General features: G+C 47.8%; 1 long non-coding RNA gene across 1 annotated transcript in view; it reads right to left on the reverse strand.

Annotated features, from left to right (window-relative positions):
* The window catches only part of LOC309452444, a 259,074-nt gene that overhangs the window by 175,690 nt on the left and 64,972 nt on the right, over positions 1-18,412 (reverse strand). The window lies entirely within an intron of this gene.

Below are 18,412 nucleotides of genomic sequence, written 5' to 3' on the forward strand. Positions count from 1 at the left end.
CTGTCTTGAATGTACAATTGAACATGTGTCTAATTTTTTGTGAACAGATCAATGACTCTCCTGCATCTCTTTCTCTGGCACACCTTATTAAGGTATTACAATAGAATATAAGGTATAAATTCTTGTCAAATACTTTAATACTTTCTGGAAGAGAAAAGGAAAAAAAAAAAACAACCAAACCAAATCTGAGAGGAAAAACACTGGGGAGAGTGACAGCTTTGAAATAATGTAATTATTTTTCTGTGTTGTGCTTTCTTAAGGTCCAAGTCTTCCTGTAGTGCTTTGTCTTACCCTAGAAGTTCGTATACCCACTGCAAGTCACGATCAGGTTCTTCCTGTGCTCGCTCCAGCTCTCGATCACGGAGTCGTTCCTGTTCCCATTCCTACTCGCCATTGCTGCCGTCTCCAAGAAGACGCAAAGGGAAGAGTCATAACTATCATTCTAGGTCAAGGTTGCGTGGTGATCACCAGTCATGGTCAAGGTGTTCTTAAAAGACATGAAGCGAGATGAGGCCAGCCCCATCGCTGAGGAACTGGCAAAAGATCTCCGGCCCCTATTTGACTCTGTCAGACCCTGTCAGGCTCTTTCAGGCTTTTTCATGCTCTGTCAGGTCCTGTTGGGCTCTGTCAAGCCTTGTCAGGCTCTCTCGGTCTTTGTTGGGCTCTATCAGGCTCTGTTGAGCACTGTCCGGCTCTTTCGGGCCCTGTTGAACTTAGTCAGGATCTGTCAAGCCTTGTCAGGCTCTGTCGGGATCTGTCAAGCTATGTTGGGCTCTGTCAAGCTATGTCGGGCTCTGTCGGGATGTGTCAGGCTGTGTCAGGCTCTGTCAGCTTTGTTGGGCCCTGTCCAGCTTTGAGGCTTTGTACAGGCCCTGCCAGGCTTTGTCAGGTGTTGTCAGGCTCTCTCAGGCTCTATCAGGCTCTGTCGAGCCCTGTCAGGCTCTGTTGAATTCTCTTGGGCTTTTTTGGGCCCTGTCAGGCGCTATGGGGTTTGGTCAGGCTCTGTCCAGCCCTGTCAGGCTTTGTCAGACTCTGCTGGGCTTTGTTGGTCTTTGTTGGGCTCTGTCGGGTTTTTTAAAGCTCTGTCGGGTTTTTTACAAGCTCTGTTGGGCTTTGTTGGGTTTTGTTGTGCCCTGTCAGTCGCTGTTGGGCTTTGTTGGGCTCTGTCAGTCACTGTTAGGCTTTGTCGGGCTCTGCTGGGCTTTGTCAGTCTCTGTCGGTCTTTGTTGGGCTCCATCTGGCTCTATCAGACTTTGTCTGGCTCTGTCAGGCCCTGTTGGTCTCTTTCAGGTTTCACTGGGCTTTCTTCAGCTCTGTTGGGCTTTGCCAGGCCCTGTCAGGCTCTGTTGGGCTTTGTCAGATTTTTCTGGGCTCTGTCGGGCTCTACAGGTCTTTGTCGGGCTTTATTGGGCTTTGTCGGTCTTTGTCAGGCCCTGTCAATCTCTTTTGGTCTCTTTCGGCAAAGCTCAACACAGCCCAACAAACCTTAGAGACTGACAGAGCGTGACAGAGCGTGACAGAGCCTGACAAAGACCAACAAAGCCCGACAGAGCCTGACAAAACCCAACAGAGCCCAATAAAGCCTGACAAAGACCTATAGAGCCTTACAGAGCCCAAAGAAGTCTGACAGAGCTCGACAGAACTTGACCAAGCCTGACAAATCCCAATAAAGCCCGAGAAAGCCCCTTAAAGCCCGACAGAGCCCAGTAGATACCGACAAAGCTCAAACAAGACAAACAGAGCCTGACAGAGGCTGACAGAGGCCAACAGAGCCTGACAGAGCCCAACAGAGCCCAACAAAGCCCCAAAGAGACCATCAGAGCCTGACAGCCAGGCAAAGGCTGACAGGGCTGGACAGAGCCCGACAAAGCCCAATAAAGACCGAGAGAGCCTGACAAAGAACAACAGGGCCTGACAAAGCTTCAGAAAGCCCCACAAAGCCCCATGGAGCCTGACAGAGCTTGAAAAAAACGGACAGAGCCTGACAGGGCCCAACAGTGCCTGATAGAGCTCAAGAGAGCTCAACAAGGCCTGACAAAGCCTGACAGACCCCAAAAAGGCCCAACAAAGCCTGACAGACCCCAACAAGGCCCAACAAAGCCAGACAAAGCTCACAGGGCCTGACAGGGCCCGACAGGGCCTGACAGGGCCTGACAGAGCCCAACCAATCCTGAAAGCATCCAACAAAGCCTGAAAGCACCCGGAAGACCCCAATAGAGTCCAAGAGGACATGGAAAAAGCCCGACAGAGCTTGACAGAGTCTGATAGGGCCCAATAGAGCCCAACAGAGCCTGACAGAGTTTCACAGAGCCTGACAGGGCACAAAGAACCTGATTGTGACTTGCAGTGGGTATATGAACTTCTAGGGTAAGACAAAGCACTACAGGGAGACCTGGACCTTGAAAAACACAACACAGAAAAATAATTACATTATTTCAAAGCAGGCACTCTCCCCAGATTTTTTTCCTCTCAGATTTGGTTTGGTTAGGGGTTTTTTTCTCTTCCAGACAGCAAGTCGCAAGGGCTATAGTGCAGTATCAAATAGCAAGAAAACATGATTTAGCCTGAAGACAGTCACTCCTGATTTTAAAATGCTAGTCTAGTCTATTTAACTTTACTACTTATTCGGAAATTTGTAGAGGATGCAAAGCACTTGTACTGCAATCGTATATACTGTTTAATCCTATGTACTATTTAATCCTCCATACTGTTTAATCAACACTTCCAGCCAGATGTCCCTGCAAAATCTTGCACATACTTCGAGCTCTGACGAGGAACAGTGACCACATGTTGATCAAATCACCTCTAAAAGCTTCTAAACTCAGTTTCTAGAAATATGACAGATCCTGTCACCATGACTAATAGAGAGCTCTTCAGACTCCTGCCCAAGGGATTTGGGGGATAGAAAACATCAGCTGTCCTGATTCTTTTTTTTTTTTTTTTTTTTTTTTTTTTTCCCACAAGCTTTCCCTTTATTATTTTTTGAAGAGTCATTTCACATTATTCCCCGTATGTTCATTAGCATCATTCCTCCTCTAAATGTCTTTCACCAATCGAGAATTTCTTTACAAACAAGTCTGATGTTTTAATTCCTAAGTTAACCATGTCAGCAAAAGACTAGTGGAAGTCACCAGTCTGCAGTCCAGGTTAAAATCTCTCTGGGTATCCATGTGAGAGAAATGAAAAATGAAATGAGGACAGTTTCTCTGACCATATTTGAGCTGTAAATCACACAGGAAACTCCTGTCACTGCAAACCCTGAAGTCAACCAATCCACCCAATGACAGAGATGTGGAATGGAACTCCTCTGGCTTCTTCTAGACAATCTTCTTCTCCATTACAGACATATAAAGCAGTTACTTGGAAAATGAATACGTACACTCCTTTGGACTCCTTTCCTATTCCATCAATTCCTGGGAACAGGCTAAAAAGATTTGTGCTGTTACAAAAAGAAATCCAGACATCTCTCATCGTAAGACCCACACTTGCAATGACATTTCACTGATTACTTTAACTAGCAAAAGCTTTTAATCCTCTCCTTTTGCCAAGCATAAGGGCTGCAAGGCAAGGCAAGGAAAGGCTAGGCTGCAGGACATTTATTTGCTTTATATTTTCTACCACATCCACCTTCAGAGGAGGAGGAAAGCCATCAGACCTTATGGATTAGGCCCAAACAAAAACCCCAGCTACTTGAGACACTTAGACTAAGCCTAAAATGCAAAGATCTCTCCATAAAGATGATTTTTATACTGTACTTCCACAATCTGCTGGCAGTACAAAAAAATAAGCTGCAGATCTCCTTAGGCTGAGTCATGGTTGTTTGGTGCAGGGATCATGCATATCATGGGAATATTTCACGAGTTCTGCTCTGGTTTTCAGTGTATTACACCAAAATACCCACCTGATGACATCATTTCAACAGCAAAGGCAGCACTTTGCAGAATTCAGCTTCTTTGGGGAACTGAGAAATTGCTGATCTGACACCAAGTCCTGCAGTGTCCCTGTCACCTGCAGAGTCACCGCATCCTCGCCACGGTAGCGGGCATTGTGACAAAGGCTCTATGTCAGCTGGGTGTGGCAGCCGAGTGCCCCCTAGGGGAGGGGGAGCCTGTCAGCCCCGGGCCTGTCACTGCGGGCTGCCCCTGCTGTCACCAGCAAAGCCTCTGAAAACTGGCCAAACCATGCCCAGACCTGGGGCCAAAGTGGCCCAAAGTCTCCAACAGACAAGTTGGGAAGAAAGATATGGGACAGAGGGAGAAAGCGAAGGGAGCAGCAGAAAGGGAAGGAAGAATAAAAAGTAGTGTTCGGCTGCAGGACTGTAATGGAGGATTTAAAAGAAAAGAGGCAGGAAGCAGGAGAGTGAGAGAAAAGGAAAGAAGAGAGGTGTCTTGGTTTTGTAAAAACAAGTTTCTCTTTCAGTGAATTTTGCCTGTCAGCTAAAGCCTTCATATTAACTGCATTTTCCTGGAGAACCAGACACATGTTTTGGTAAACCTAGCAATGGAATGCAAACTTATTGATCAGCATGGATGGACATCTCGCGAGAGGGGTGACGAGAAACAAGTGACCAAGAAACTGACCAACTGTGTATAACATCCCATTCACGTGAATACTTCATATAAAAGTGGGAGACCACGAGGATCTCGTCCCTTTTGCCTTCTGCCTTTGCTTTTTCCCTTCTGCTTATGGCCAACATTAGGAGTGGACCTTGCTAGTTGTCCCTGCGAACTGAGGCCTAGTGAAAGACTGAATCCAGCTCCAGTTGGCTGCAGAGTCTAATCCAGGACTTTGGTTGCCGGCTCTACAATTGCTGAGACTTTCAAGATTGGTTTTGTATATTTTGTATTATTTTCTCTATTCTTATTAGTAGCATTAGTAAAACATCTTTAATTTTTCCAACTCTCTTCTCTCTGTCCTTCTTTCCCTCCCGATCGCCTGTCCTGAGTGGGAAGGGGGGAGAAGGAGGGGCAAAAAGGGCGAAGTGGGGGGAAGAGGGGGTTAACAATACATCTGCCAGGGTTTTATTGTCACCCCGCAATCTTAACCCTCGACAGATAATTGGCGCCCAACGTGGGGCAAGAGAAAGGGGTAAATTTAAAGATTTTTGGCTTTTCTAGTGCTCTGACGTACCTTTCAGTTTTCTTGGCACGGTGCCAACTCATAGAGTTGTGATACTCCACGTCTGTTTGCTTTGGATATTATTTAGTGGTATTAAGGCAAAGTGAATTACACTGATTTAAAGATGTTATGGCATAAGTTGTATCAGTTGTTTTCTACATTGTGCTCACTGATTCCATATCTGTGTTGGGCTTTCTTTTTAAATCGAAGTATTCATTATATAACAACAAGGAACTGGACAATGATCATGATGATACTGTGTGGTTTGTCACTGGTTTATTTCATTGTACTGCAGCCGCTAATTAATTTCTACTCGCTTCTGCTTTACCTTGAAAAGCCTCCAGGAGAGATTAAAGAGCAGTATGGCTCTGTGTTTGCTAATTGGTCAGGCGAATCTTTAGAAAGGCTGACTAACAGTACTTTCGTTTTTTCGCTAGGAGAGTTCGCAAATGTTTTAGAGAATTTTGAATATCCTTGGAGTTTTGATAGAACTATGATGGTGTTATCTGGTTTGCTGAACGTGTGTCAGTTTGTGCTTCTGTTAAGAGAAATGGCGTTCAACAGGAGGTTTGCGTCTCTTTGTTGTCCTGAGATTTGCGGTGCGTCTTCGGAAGCTTTAGCAAAAAGCTCTCCTAGCCGCTTGAGAAAGAGCAAAACAGCAAAAGCTGCAGCTGCTGCCGCCCCAACAGCCGCTGAAGGTACAGCTCCTACGCAGACCAAGGCCGATGCTGATAACAGTACTTCTCCAGCCTCACAGGCTAAGGCAGCCCCCCTTTCTTCACACACTGGGCACTGTTGCTGCTGTAACCACAGTAACCACTGTGACAGTCATTCAGACTCTGGAAATGAATCAAATGATGGTAAACCCATATCAGCATCAGTTGCCGGTTGTAAGAAAGTCACTAGAAAGACTACCCGTGCAGCAGATGATGGCACAGGGCCAACATCAACCCAAGGGCCATCATCATCAGGACAGGGAGGAGATGAAGTGACCACCACTCAGCCCTTCTCTCCAGGTGAGCTGAGAGATCTGCAAAAATACTTTAGTCGTCGTGAAGGCGAGAATATTTTAACCTGGCTGCTCCGATGCTGGGACAATGGGGCAGAAACAATTGAATTGGAAGGTGGTGAAGCCAGGCAGCTGGGATCTCTGTCAAAAGATTCCACCATTGATAGGGCAATTTCAAGAGAGTCTAATGCCACTACTCTCTGGACCCGACTCTTGGCAGCTATGAAAGTAAGATTTCCCTACAAGGAAGATTGTATATCCAAGTTAGGGAAATGGAATACTATGGAGAGAGGTATTCAGTTCCTGAGAGAATTAGCTGTGCTAGAGATCATTTATTTTGGACCAAACAGCCAAGAGGGGACAGACCCAGATAGAATCAATTGTACACGACCTCTGTGGCGCAGATTTGTACAAAGTGCACCTCCTGCATATGCTAAGTCATTGGCAGGAATGGTCTGGTCATCACGAGGTATACCAGATATTACTGAAGTGATTGAGCAGCTCCGGAACTTTGAGGACAGCCTTGCTGGTTCTCTACGGGCTTGTGTTTCTGCTGTGGAGAAACTGTGTGAAAAATCTGATGACCGGTTTGAAAAGCTGTTGCAAGAAATCAAAGAACTCAGAGAAGACACATACCATTCACGACCTGCACAAACCTGTGTTTCAGCTATTAGGAAAAGGCGTTTCCAATCTCGAGAGAGAGGACAGAGGCAGCCCACAAAAAGAGGTTCACTGTGGTTCTTCCTACATGAGCAGGGAGAAAACATGAATAAGTGGCATGGAAGACCTACCTCAGAACTTCAAGAACGAGTACGTGAGATCAAAGGAAAGACTCCTAGGAAGGTGGCTGCTCCAGTTTACAAAAGGAGCAGAAGAGATTCTGATGCTCTTGAAGGAACCTCTAATTCACACCCAGAGACTGTGCAAAACAGAAATTAGAGGTGCCCTGCCTCCAACCAGGTGGAGGAAAGGGATAACAGAGTTTATTGGACTGTACAAATACGATGGCCTGGTACAACACACCCCCAGGAGTACAAAGCTTTAGTGGACACTGGTGCTCAGTGCACGATAATTCCTTCTAATTATAACGGAACGCTATCCATCAATATTGTTGGAGTGACTGGGGGATCCCAGGAACTGACTGTTGTAGAGGCTGAAATGAGCCTAACTGGAAAAAACTGGCAAAGGCATCCCATTGTGACTGGTCCAGATGCTCCGTGCATCCTTGGCATAGACTACCTCAAAAGAGGGTATTTTAAGGACCCAAAAGGGTATAGGTGGGCATTTGGTATAGCAGCTGTAGACACTGAGAAAGTTGAACAGCTGTCTGATTTGCCTGGTCTTTCAGATGACCCTTCTGTTGTAGGACTGCTGATGGTTGACTATCAGCAGGTGCCAATTGCTACCACGACAGTGCATCGCCGGCAATATCGCACCAACTGAGACTCTTTGATTCCTATCCAGAAGTTGATCCGTCAATTGGAAAGCCAGGTTGTGATCAGTAAGACTCGCTCACCTTTCAATAGCCCAATTTGGCCAGTGCGTAAGTCTAGCGATGAGTGGAGATTAACTGTAGACTACTGTGGCCTGAAGGGGGAAGGGGGAAAAAGGTTGAAGGGAAACCTTCTCCCACGGTTTTGATTGTCTCCCCATGGTCAAACGACAACAAAAACAAAGAATCAGTGTGGTGAGGCTGTAGAGTGGCCCTTGGTTTGTCCTGCAAACAAGCTCTGAATGCGGATTCTTGCAGGTGTAGCGGAGCAGGCAGCAGCGTCTCTGAGCAAAGCTCTGGGGGACGGGGTCCTGCATGCTGGGCACAGCTTCCCTCGCCATTCTCTGCTCCCTCCTCCTTCAAGCAGGGGCTGCCCCACGCCGCGCACTGCCAGTCCCAGCCGGGCCCGGAGGTGGGTGTCTCCGTGACGACCACCCGGGCTCTGTGACGTGGGGTCCTCGTCATAACCAGAGGCCATTGTGACATGGGGTCGTCATAGCCAGAGGCCATTGTGACACAGGGGTCCCCGCCCTGACCGTGGGGGTATTTAAGGAGCAGCTTCTCAGGAGGCAGCAGCTTCTCAGGAGGCAGCATCTCCCCTGGGTGCTCACTGCAGCTCTGTGGTAGACGAGACCCAAGATGCCCATCAACGAGGAGGCGAACGCCCACTCCCAGCCCTTTGGGCTGTCCCCCTTGCTCCATAGGCCACAGGGGAGAGACGGGACAGGGCAGGAGGGAGAGGCCGGTGATTGGACGGGGCCACAAGCAGCTGCTGCGGTGCCGGGACTGCCGCCTCCATCCCCTGTGTCCTGCTCCTCCTCCTGCCCGCAGATCAGCCACAGCCTGGGCCAGCACACCATCCAGGACACCTGGGTCACCCCCTCGGTCCAGGGTCGCTTCCAGGACCACCATAAAGGTCCCCAGGAGGGGTCTGGCTGGCCTCACAGCACCAACACCGAGGCAGCAGCAGAGGCAGAGTGCCCGGCACCTGCACCACAGGGCCCCACAGCCGATGACGCAGCTCTGTGGGACACAGCCCAGTGCATCGTCAGTGAGGCCATGTGCAGGGCTATGGCTGAGATCCTGGGAGCTGGCCAGGAACCGGAGGAACAGCAGGACCTGGCCCAGCACATGGATGTGGAGGAGGAGAACAGCAAAGAGGAGTGCCAAGGCGGAGACAACTCCATCCACAGCATCTGGATCAACCCCTCGGTCCAGGAGCACCTCAAAAACGCCCCTGCAGGTCCCCAGGAGGGGTCTGGCTTGCCCAGCTGCACAGACGCGGAGGTGGCAGCAGGGGCAGAGCGCCCAGCACCTGCCCAGCACAAACCCACAGAGGACGATGTGGCTCTGGCAGACATTGTGGAGTACATTGTCAGTGAGGCCGTGCGCAGGGCTGAGGCTGAGATCCAGGGACCTGGCCAGCAACCGGTGGAACAGCAGCACCTGGCCCAATGCACGGATGTTCCGGTGGCAGAACCAGCACCTGCAGGACTTGAAGCCATTGAGGCTCATTTGGCAGAAGAGGATGAGGGGCAGGCCAGCACAGCCCCTCTCGTCTCAGCTGCAAATGATGAAGAAGAGAACACGGTTTCTCCAATGTCTGCAGAACATGGAGGAGAGACCAGCGCAGACATCGTCTGCCCAGCGCAGGGCACAGCTCCACGGCGACGGCCTTCCTGGTTCAGGAGGGCGCTCCGGGCTCTGCGCAGGGCTTTCCACTGCAGCTGCACCGCGGGACAGCAAGAGGAGTAGAGCCCGGCTGCCAGCGCCACGCGGGTGCCTGGACATGCGGCTGGTCCTGAGCCTGCGCAGCGTCCAGAGGGAGCGTCTGAGGGTGCCACGCCAGGGATGGGTGCATGAACAGCGACCGCGGCATTCACCTGCCTTGAGGACGTGGTGCTGCCAGCCTCTGCTCAGCCTTGGATTGTTTTCAGAAATCAATAAAGCCAATAAAAAAAAAATGGCAGTTTTCCTCCTGTGCTCATCTGTTCCTGCTCCACCTCGGGACAAAGAAGGCTGCAAGAAATCTCTGTCCTCGGGGTGTCCCGGGCTGCCGGCTGGTGCTGCCACGAGCCGGCAGTTTGGCTGGATCCCCCTCAGGCTCCCTTCCCACCTGCCTGTCTCCAATTCCAGTCCAGGACTTGGAACATTTGAGATCTATTGCTGACTTGGCTGGTTGACCTGCACCGTACGGCATCCCCTTCGTCTCACAAGGAACCTCCCCATTGCGGGGGTGTTTCAGAGCACCTACATGAGCTGATACAGGCGAGACCCTCCAAACCCACATGTGGTCCCTTGCCTCCACCGAGGGTCTTCCAGGTCAGGAAGAGCCGGCTGCTCGCTCCCTTGCTGGAAATCTGAGCCATGATCCATCTCTGCACAAGGCTCTGATGCACAAGGCTTCCAGCGTCACGAGAGCATGTTCAGGCCTGAGACATAGGGAAGAAGTGCTGCAAACAGTGCTGGTCTTGAGAAGAAATCCACCCACTCAGAGCTTTGTCTCAGATGTGAGTTACTCTGCCCTGGGTTTCTGGGGCCCAAAAATGGAGGGAGGCTCAGGTATAAACCCAGTTAGCCAAGAGCCGCAGCAGCTGCTGATCCCTGTGTGGCGCATTGCAAACCAGCCAGGGCTGTCTGTGGCTGCTGCATGCCCCGGGCTGCAGCCTTCGCAGCATCCTCCTCTTCCCCAGCACCCCTGTGCACTGCACAGAACCAGAGCTGATTGCATTGACTGGGGCAGCACCGGGCAGCAGCAGCATCTCTCTTCCCAGCCTCCAGCTGCCGAGTTGCCCTGTGGGGAATTTCTGCCTGGGAAGGGCAGAGATGTATTGCGATTGGCCGGGGGCTCAGGACAAAGCACAGCACTGCCACGTCCCCGGAGCAGAGCCCTTCTTTTCCTGGCTTGGACTGGTGTATTCCTCCTGCTCACAGCGTGGTCCTTCTCGGGGATAAGGTGACACCAGCACTTTCAGGGAAATTGGAACGTCATGATGCAGTGGACGTGAAACTGCGTCACTTCATGAAAAGCCAAAGGAGTAAAACTGACATGGAACAAAGCAAGTAACTTGCCACAGCTGTCCAACCTGCGCTCCTCAGGCAGGACGCGACTGGCGACACGTTCTGGTGCTGCGGGGCTGTGCCTCAACAAGTCAGTTGGGGCTGTGGCCAGAAAGGTAGTGATGCACATCTAGAGATACCCACATCGTTTTGTGGGAAGCATCTGTTTCCTCGGCACGATTTGGAACACTTTTGACACACGGGACTTGCTGGGCTCTAAATCACAGCTGTGTTGACTCCTCTAAGCCCCCCAGTTCCAATTGAGCAGGTGCCCAGTTCAAGGTGTTGACTCAGAAATGTGTACTTCTCTTTAATCTGTATTATATGTTCTCTCTGAAATCAACACTTCCTTCCTCGGAGCAATCTGGGTCCCAATGTAGGCTACTAAGCCATTGGACTTGTTGACAGTAGTTTACCAACAGTAATTTGCCAACAGGAGGAGTTCTTGCTAAAGTAACAGCAAAAGCCATGCTGAAAAATGCAAGGGAGCAATCAGGGAGGGCTGGAGTCATGCTCGGGAGCTGTGTCCATGCGTGAAGGTTTATGTGTCTCGCTGGGTAGTGCCCAGAGAGTTGGTCTGAACGCAGTGCAGAGCTCCGGGAGACATCAATCTGTTTGCTTCTTTCCTACACCAAGCTTTAAAGGCTGGTTTTGATAGTCAAATGGGATTCAAACGTAACGTTCCTTCAAGAAGGCCTTGGGTAAGTCATTTCCCAAAATTCAAACTTCTTTTCCCAGGGAGGCTGAATTTCCTCCATAGCAATCAAATGATCAGGTTTTGCACAGAAGAGTTGCTGTGGTTCCAAGCGTCTTTATTTTGTCTATGCTGCCTTAAAGAAGCAGCTGTTCTGCCTTTTGCTTTTGGTGATGGAAGTTGGGAATGGCCAGCACTGTGCTTCAAGTCAGGATGGTTTCATTCTCGTCTTATTGAAACTTTACTTTTGCCGGATGCAACTCCAAGAAAACGCCTCAGCCTCTTCCAGGGCCCTGCTCTTTAGTCCGCTCTCAACATGACCGGGAAAGAGCTGCTGCTTCTCTTCTGCACTGGATGTTTGGACATCTCTTTGCTAGAGGGACAAGGTCCCTTCGATCAAGAGACTGAAACAGAAGCATCAGAAATTGACATTCCTCCAAGTTTTCCCCAGGTGCCTCACGTTCCAAAGCAAAGAGAAGGGCATGGCGATGGTGCCGTTTTCTACCTCAGGGATAAAATTGTGGCAGGAATCATAGTATGGAACATCTTCTACAGGATGCCTATTGGCGGCAAGGTCAGTGCAGGACTGGTGTGCTGAACAGTGAGTCTTGCTTAGATTGGGGATTTTCTTGTGGAAAAATCCATCTGCCCATTTAAAATGATGAAAAAGAAATGGAGATGCTCTGTGTGCGTTGGGACGAGACTTGCAAGAAACTTGTAGGTTGGTTGTGCTTTAGTTGTGTCGAGGGTTAAGATTGCGGGGTGACAATAAAACCCTGGCAGATGTATTGTTAACCTCCTCTCCCCCACCCACTTCCCCCTTGTGCCCCTCCCTCTCCCCTCTTCCCATTCAGGACAGGCAATCGGGAGGAAAAGAAGGACAGAGAGAAAAGAGTTGGAAAAATTAACCATGTTTTACTAATGCTACTAATAAGAATAGAGAAAATAATACAAAATCTACAAAACCAATCTTGAAAGTCTCAGCAACTGCAGAGCCGGCAACCAAAGTCCTGGATTAGACTCTGCAGCCAACCGGAGCTGGATTCAGTCTGTCACTAGACCTCAGTTCACAGGGACGACTAGCAAGGTCCTCTCCTAATGTCGGCCTTAAGCAGAAGGGAAAAGGCAAAAAGGGATGAGATCCTCGTGATCTCCGACTTTTATATGAAGTATCCACATGAATGGAATGTTATACACAGTTGGTCAGTTTCTTGGTCACCGGTTTCTCGTTGCCCCTCTCGCGAGATGTCCATCCATGATTATCAATAAGTTTGCATTCCATTGCTAGGTTTACAAAAACATGTGTCTGGTTCTCCAGGAAAATGCAGTTAATATGAAGGCTTTAGCTGACAGGCAGAATTCACTGAAAGAGAAATTTGTTTATAACAAAACCAGGAAAATGCCGTATCTGGGATGCAGTATCTAGCATGATGTATCCAGGATGATGTATCTAGGATGCTGTATCTGGGATGTTGTATCTGGGATGCGGTATGCGGGATGCTATATCTGAGATGCTGTATCTGGGATGTTGTATCTGGGATGATGTATGCGGGATGCTGTATCTGGGATGCTCTATGTAGGATGCTGTGTCTGGGATGCTGTATCTTGGATGCTCTGTCTTGGATGCTGTATCTAGGATGTTCTGTATGGGATGCTGTATCTAGGATACTGTATCTAGGATTCTATATCAGGGATGCTGTATCTAGGATGGTGTATCTGGGATGCTGTATCTTAGATGCTGTATCTAGGATGCTATATCTAGGATGATGTACCTAGTATGCTGTATCTGGGATGCTGTATCAAGAATGCTGTATCTGGGATGCTGTATTTGGGATACTCTATCTGGGATGCTGTATCTCGGATGCTGCATCTGGGATGCTGTATCTAATATGCTGAATGTCGGACACTGTATCTGGGAGGCTGTATCTGGGACTCTGTATCTAGGATGCTGCATCTAAAATGCTCTATCTAGGATGCTCTATCTGGGATGGTGTAACTGGAATGCTGCTTCTAGGATGCTGTATCTGGGATGCTGTATCTGGGATGCTGTATCTTGGATGATGTATCTGGCATGCTGTATCAGGGATGCTGTATCTAGGATGGTGTATCTGGGTTGCTGTATCTTAGATGCTGTACCTGGGATACTCTATTTGGGATACTCTATCTAGGATGCTGTATTGGGGATGCTGTATCTAGGATGGTGTATCTGGGTTGCTGTATCTTAGATGCTGTATCTAGGATTCTACATCTAGGATGCTGTATCTGGGATACTCTATTTAGGATACTCTATCTGAGATGCTTTATCTAGGATGCTGTATCTGGGATGCTGTATTAGGGATGCTGTATGTGAGATACTGTATCTGGTATACTTTATCTAGGACACTGTATCTAGGATGCTCTGTCTGTGATGCTGTATGTGGGATGCTGTATCTAGGATGCTGTATCTGGGATGTTGTATCTCGGATACTGTATCTGGGATGCTGTATCTTGGATGATGTATCTAGGATGCTGCATCTAGGATGCTGTGTCTGGGATGCTGTATCTTGGTTACTGTATCTGGGATGCTTTATCTTGGATGCTGTATCTAGGATGGTGTATCTGAGATGCTGTGTCTGGGATGTTCTATTTGGGATACTCTATGTGGGATGCTATATCTCGGATGCTGCATCTGGGATGCTGTATCTAATACGCTGAATCTGGGATGCGGTATGAAGGATGCTGTATCTAGGTTGCTGTATCTGGGATGCTATATCTATGATGCTGTATATAGGATGCTGTATGTGGGATGCAGTATCTGGGATACCGTATCTGGGATACTGTATGTAGGATACTTTATATAGGATGCTGTATCTGGGATACTGTATCTGGGATACTGTATCTAGGATACTTTATCTACGATGCTTTATCTGGGATGCCGTATCTGGGATGCTCTTTCTGGGGTGCTGTATCTGGGATACTCTATCTGGGATGCTGTATCTCGGATGCTGCATCTGGGATGCTGTATCTAATACGCTGATTTTGGGACGTGGTATTAAGGATGCTGTACCTAGTTTGCTGTATCTGGGATGCTGTATCTAGGATGATGCATCTAGAATGCTGTATCTAGGATGCTCTACGTGGGATGCTGTATCTGGGATACTCTATGTAGGATACTTTATCTAGGATACTATATCTAGGATACTGTATCTAGGATACTTTACCTAGGAAGCTGTATCTGGGACACTGTATCTGGGATGCTGTATCTGGGATACTGTATCTGGCATCCTGTATCTAGGATGCTGTATTTAGGATGCTTTATTTTGGATGCTGTACCTAGGATGGTGTATCTGGGATGCTGTATCATTGATGCTATATCTAGGATGCTGTTTCTCAGATGCTCTATCTAGGATGATGTATCCATGATGCTGTATCGGGGATGCTGTATCTAGGATGCTGTATCTGGGATGCTGTATCTGGGATGCTCTATGTGTGATACTGTATCTAGGATACTATATCTACGATTATCTGTCTGGGATTCTGTATCCTGGATGCTGTATCTAGGATGCTGTATCTGGGATGCTGTATCTAGAATGCTGTATCTATTATGCTGAATCTGGGATGCTGTATCTAGGATGTTGTATCAGGGATGCTGTATCTAGGATGCCGTACCTAGGATGCTGTATCTAGGATGCTTTCTGGGATGCTGTATGTGGGATACTGTATCTAGGATACTCTATCTGGGATACTGCATCTGGGATGCTGTATCTAGGATGCTGTATCTGGGATGTTGTATCTCGGATACTGTATCTGGGATGCTGTATCTTGGATGATGTATCTAGGATGCTGCATCTAGGATGCTGTGTCTGGGATGCTGTATCTTGGTTACTGTATCTGGGATGCTTTATCTTGGATGCTGTATCTAGGATGGTGTATCTGAGATGCTGTGTCTGGGATGTTCTATTTGGGATACTCTATGTGGGATGCTATATCTCGGATGCTGCATCTGGGATGCTGTATCTAATACGCTGAATCTGGGATGCGGTATGAAGGATGCTGTATCTAGGTTGCTGTATCTGGGATGCTATATCTATGATGCTGTATATAGGATGCTGTATGTGGGATGCAGTATCTGGGATACCGTATCTGGGATACTGTATGTAGGATACTTTATATAGGATGCTGTATCTGGGATACTGTATCTGGGATACTGTATCTAGGATACTTTATCTACGATGCTTTATCTGGGATGCCGTATCTGGGATGCTCTTTCTGGGGTGCTGTATCTGGGATACTCTATCTGGGATGCTGTATCTCGGATGCTGCATCTGGGATGCTGTATCTAATACGCTGATTTTGGGACGTGGTATTAAGGATGCTGTACCTAGTTTGCTGTATCTGGGATGCTGTATCTAGGATGATGCATCTAGAATGCTGTATCTAGGATGCTGTACGTGGGATGCTGTATCTAGGATACTCTATGTAGGATACTTTATCTAGGATACTATATCTAGGATACTGTATCTAGGATACTTTACCTAGGAAGCTGTATCTGGGACACTGTATCTGGGATGCTGTATCTGGGATACTGTATCTGGCATCCTGTATCTAGGATGCTGTATTTAGGATGCTTTATTTTGGATGCTGTACCTAGGATGGTGTATCTGGGATGCTGTATCATTGATGCTATATCTAGGATGCTGTTTCTCAGATGCTCTATCTAGGATGATGTATCCATGATGCTGTATCGGGGATGCTGTATCTAGGATGCTGTATCTGGGATGCTGTATCTGGGATGCTCTATGTGTGATACTGTATCTAGGATACTATATCTACGATTATCTGTCTGGGATTCTGTATCCTGGATGCTGTATCTAGGATGCTGTATCTGGGATGCTGTATCTAGAATGCTGTATCTATTATGCTGAATCTGGGATGCTGTATCTAGGATGTTGTATCAGGGATGCTGTATCTAGGATGCCGTACCTAGGATGCTGTATCTAGGATGCTTTCTGGGATGCTGTATGTGGGATACTGTATCTAGGATACTCTATCTGGGATACTGCATCTGGGATGCTGTATCTAGAAGGCTGTATCTGGGATGCTGTATCAAGGGTTCTGTATCTGGGATGCTGTATTTAGGACTTTGTATCTTGGATGCTGTATCTATTATGCTGAATCTGGGATGCCATATCTAGGATGTCCTATCGGGGATGCAGTATCCAGAATGCTATATCTAGGGGTCTGTATCTGGGATGCTGTCTAGGATGCTGTATCTATTATGCTGTATCTGGGATGCTGTATCTAGGACGCTGTATCTATTATGCTGAATCTTGGATGCAGTATCTAGGATGCTGTATCGGGGATGCTGTATCTAGGATGCTGTATCTAGGATGTTGTATCTGGGATGCTGTATGTGGGATACTGTATCTGGGCTAATGTATCTGGGATACTATATCTAGGGTGCTGTATCTGGGATGCTGTATCTGGGATGCTGTATCTGGGATACTGCATCTGGGATCCTGCATCTGGGATCCTGTATCTAGAAGGCTGTATCTGGGATTCTGTATCAAGGATGCTGTATCAGGGATGCTGTATATGGGATGCTGTATGTGGGATACTGTATCTAGGATGCTCTGTCTGGTATGCTGAATCTAGGATGCTGTATCTGTTAGGCTCTATCTCGGATACTGTATCTAGGATGCTGTATATGGGATACTGTATCTGGCATGCTCTATCTAGGATTCTGTATCTAGGATGCTGTATCAAGGATGCTGTTACTGGGATGCTGTATATGGTATGCTGGATCTTGGATGCTATATCTGCGATGCTGTATCTAGGATGCTGTATCTAGGATGCCGTATCTGGGATTCTGTATCTAGGATGATGTATCTGGGATGCTTTATCTGGAATGCTGTATATTGGATGCTGTATCTAGGATGCTATGTCTGGTATGCTGTAACTAGGATGCTGTATCAAGGATGCTGTATCCAGGATGCTGTATCCGGGATGCTGTATCTAGGATGCTGTATCTGGGATCATGTATCTGGGATGCTCTATGTGGGATACTCTATCTGGCATTCTGTCACTCGGATGCTGCATCTGGGATGCTGTATCTAATATAGTGTATCTGGGATGCTGTATCTAGGATGTTGTATCGGGGATGCTGTATCTAGGATGCTGTATCTAGGATGCTGCATCTGGGATGCCGTATCTAGGATGCTGTATGTAGGATGCTGTATCTGGGATGCTGTACCTAGGATGCTGTATCTAGGATGCTGTATTTAGGATTTTGTGTCTTGGATGCTCTATCCGGGATGCTCTATCTCGGATGCTGTATATGGGATACTCTATCTAGGATGCTGTATCTAGGATGTTGTATCAGGGATGCTGTATCCAGAATGCTGTATCTAGGGGTCTGTTTCTGGGATTCTGTCTAGGATGCTGTATCTATTATGCTGTATTGGGGATGCTGTATATGGGATGCTGTATATGGGATGCTGTATCTAGGATGGTGTATCTGGGATGCCGTACCTAGGATGCTGTATCTAGGATGCTGTATCTAGGATGTTGTATCTGGGATGCTGTATGTGGGATACTGTATCTGGGCTAATGTATCTGGGATACTGCATCTAAGGTGCTGTATCTGGGATGCTGTATCTGGGATACTGCATCTAGGATCCTGTATCTAGAAGGCTGTATCTGGGATTCTGTATCAAGGATGCTGTATCAAGGATGCTGTATCTGGGATGCTGTATTTAGGACTTTGTATCTTGGATGCTGTATCCGGGATGCTCTATCTCGGATGCTGTATCTGCTATGCTGTATCTTGGATGCTGTATATGGGATGCTGTATGTGGAATACTGTATCTAGGATGCTCTGTCTGGTATGCTGTATCTAGGATGCTGTATCTGTTAGGCTGTATCTGGGAGGCTGTATCTGGAATGCTGTATCTGGGATGCTGTAGCTAGGATGCTGTATCTAGGATGCTGTATCTGGGATGCTGTATCTAGGATGCTCTATGTGCGATACTGTATCTAGGATACTGTATGTGGGATACTG

Source organism: Streptopelia decaocto (assembly GCF_964273445.1).
Source record: "Streptopelia decaocto genome assembly, contig: HAP1_SCAFFOLD_60, whole genome shotgun sequence".
NCBI lineage: Eukaryota > Metazoa > Chordata > Aves > Columbiformes > Columbidae > Streptopelia > Streptopelia decaocto.